The following is a 3,186-nucleotide window of genomic DNA, read 5'->3' as shown; positions in this document are numbered from 1 at the left end:
TGCAAGTCTCTTTGGCACCAGTTACTTGATTAAATCAAGTATAAACATTTTAGGGTCCGGATTTTTCAGGTAAACATTTTCATGGTCTCCCTACCAAAACTGACAACTTAATAACAATGGTAATTTGTTGTTGTTAAGTTGTTTCAATCATATCTGACTTTTTCTTACCCCATTTGGGGTTTTCTTGACAAAGACATGGAAGTAGTTTACCATTTCCTTTTCTAGCTCATTTTACAGATGAGGAAACCAAGGCAAAAAGGATTAAATAACTTGCCCAGGGCAACATTTGATAGTTCCTTTGACTGAATCGAAACTTTACAGAACAAATCCCTTTAAACTTGGACTCAAAGGGCCACACTTGAGGACCTAGAGGGCCATCTGTGTCCTCAAGCCTCAAGGCTTCAGGTTTACCACCCTGGTATAGATATTTTTGTTCTTTCAAATGAATTTTGTTATTATTTATTAAGCTATATAAAGTTTCTCTTTGATAGTTAGATTGGAATAATATTGAAACTATAAATTAAATTTAATAGGTTAGTGATTTTTACCATGTTGGCCTGTTCCATTCATTAGCACTAAATATTTCCTTAGCTATTTAAATAAAAATAAAGTTATTGAAGGAACACTTTGTAATTGAATCTATGTTTATATTTCATGTACTTTGGTAGATTGTACCCCCAAATATTTTATGTATTTGATAATTAATTTGAATGAAATTTCCCTCTTGAATGTTATTTCACTGAAATGCTTTTTTTTTTTTGTTTGGGTGCTGAATCTATTGTCTTAGAACCTCTGCTGATTACCTAAGATTTTTTTTTTTCACTTGACAAAAGTTATTTATTTCTAACCCATTTTTAGAAACTTTATTTTTGACTGGACTCAGATTTCGAGGTGAAGGCTCTCAGGGAAGATAGACGACGTCTCTTAGCAATCTGTTCTTGTCATTTTTCTTTAACCTCCTTCATTCTCTTGGCCAAAAGCTTAGTGTATTCTGCTGCTTCTTCTTTGTTCTTCTGGGTACGTTGCTTCTTCAAAGCAATGCATCTACGTTTGTGTTGCAAAACACAGGGAGTCACCAGAAGCTGAATTTTAGCAACCTTAGTCCTGGGTTTCTTACCTTCCTTGTTGAGGGGTTTCTCACAACATACTGTCGAACATCATCTTCTTTGGACAAGTTGAAAAGTTTTCAGATTCTGCTAGCTCTTTTGGGCCCCAGGCGATGAGGTACAGTTGTACCTGTCAGTCCTGGTATATCTTTCTCACCTTTCTTCACAATAACCAAGTTGAAGACACTCAGGTGGGCATCCACAATACAGCCCCTAACAGATTTACATTTTCTTTCTCCAGTTCTTCTAGGGTGGTAGCAAGAATGGCCCTTACTGAGCAGCAGGCAGACTCATCCGTAAGCCAAAACACCCTGCTTCATGGAGAAGCCTTGTTTGTCATTCCCACCACTTATTCAAACCACATAACCCTTCCATTCATCAGCAGAAATTTCAGTGGCCATCCATTTCTCATAAAATGTCCACAGCTATGTCTCATCAGCAACTGCGATGAATTTCTGACAGCTAGTGGCTGGGAAAGAGATGCTGAGCTTCATCTTTGCACAACTGCCTGTGTCAGACCTGCAATGGAAAAGAGCTGATTTCCTAAGATTTTATAAATTAGCCACCATATCCTCAGAAATCAGTCGTAGTTTTATCTCCTCTTTGCTTCCTTTTGCACCTTTAATTTCTTTCTCTTGTCACTGTTATTGCTAGTATTTTTTAGAAATATATCAGAGTGGGGAAAATAGACATCCTTACTTTACTCTTGTATTGAGTGGGAAAGCTTCTAGTACATTCTCAGTTCTTATGATGCTTGATTTTGTTTTTTATATTAATGCTTTTTGTAGGGGACAGTGGATCTCCAAGCTCCCCCAGGTTGCAAGTGCGGTAGCCACCCACAACCCAGTTTAAATATTGATTGACATGGAAACTTTAACTCAGTTCATTTTGTCCCATCTCAGTTTTTTCATCCCTTCTTAGGCATCTTGATGACACTCTGCTTGCGGATTACCATCTTGGTGACAGACAGTGTGAACATCACATTATGATTAGCCTTACTGAGCATCAGAATTTCTAAACTCAAGAGGTCCACCAGCCTCAGGATCCTACAGTAGCAAGGATTACAAATGTCTGTCATCACTCTCAGCTACATTTTTAATGCCTCCTTATGCCTACACTTTGTCAGCATTTAAAAATATATAAATGATTATTGTACTCATTCAAAGGGTTTTTCTGTGTCTATTAAAATTATTGTGTGTCTTGTGGTGTTTTGCTTTTAATATGATTATGTTGATTCTTTCCTTAAATTTGAATTATCATTGGATCTGGTATAACCAAGATATAACTTGGTTATAATTAATGATTTCTTGATGACTTACTATAGTCTGCTTAAAAGGATTTTCTTTAATATTTTTAAATCATTATTCATTGATTAGTCTATAGCTCTTCATTGTTTTATCCTTCACTGGTTTAGGTATTAGTACTGTATTTGCCTCATAAAAGGATTTTGTTAAAAATTTTTTCCCTCAATTTTTAAACCAATTTTTATAGTACTGATATTAGGGTTAGGATTAGTAGTAATTGTTCTATAAAAGTTTGATAGAATTTGTCTGTAAATTCATTTGGACCTTTCCCCCCCCTTTCAGTGGTTTCTAGCAAGTTTTGTTCTTCTCCTGAGATTGGAATATTTAATATTTCTAGTTAGTAGGTAGCATTTATATTTAAGGTTGTAAAGTGCCTTACAAATATAATCTCATTTTATTTGTACAACGACTCTCTAGGTAGGTGCTATTATTGTCCCTTTCCCCTCTCTTCTCCTCCCCTTCTTACTTCTCCTCTCCTCCTCTCTGTTCTCCTCTCCTCTGCTTTTCCTTTTTCTTCTCATCTCAGCAACAGATGACAGTAAAAAACAAAATTCTTCCACCACCACCACCACCAACACCAACACGACCACCACTACCATCATCATCATTATCATGTCCTCCTCCTCTTCCTCCTTCTCCTCCTTCCCTCTGAAATGTATTCTTTTACCTCCCTATCTTCCTAGATCTTCTTTTCAGAGACTTCAAATTATCTTGTCTTCTCTTACTAAGCCATTATCAAGTAAAGTACATTTGTCTCACAATTATGAAATTTTAAA

General features: G+C 36.1%; 1 pseudogene; it reads right to left on the bottom strand.

Moving 5' to 3' along the window:
* Positions 1-863: 863 nt before the first annotated feature.
* Positions 864-1,621, bottom strand: LOC138169467 (small ribosomal subunit protein eS6-like; annotated as a pseudogene).
* Positions 1,622-3,186: the final 1,565 nt, after the last annotated feature.

This window comes from Petaurus breviceps, unplaced genomic scaffold, assembly GCF_028583685.1.
Source record: "Petaurus breviceps papuanus isolate PSGF00001 unplaced genomic scaffold, PetGlider_PUasm1.0 126, whole genome shotgun sequence".
NCBI classification, from domain to species: Eukaryota; Metazoa; Chordata; class Mammalia; order Diprotodontia; family Petauridae; genus Petaurus; species Petaurus breviceps.
This window is presented reverse-complemented; position numbering and strand designations above follow the sequence as displayed.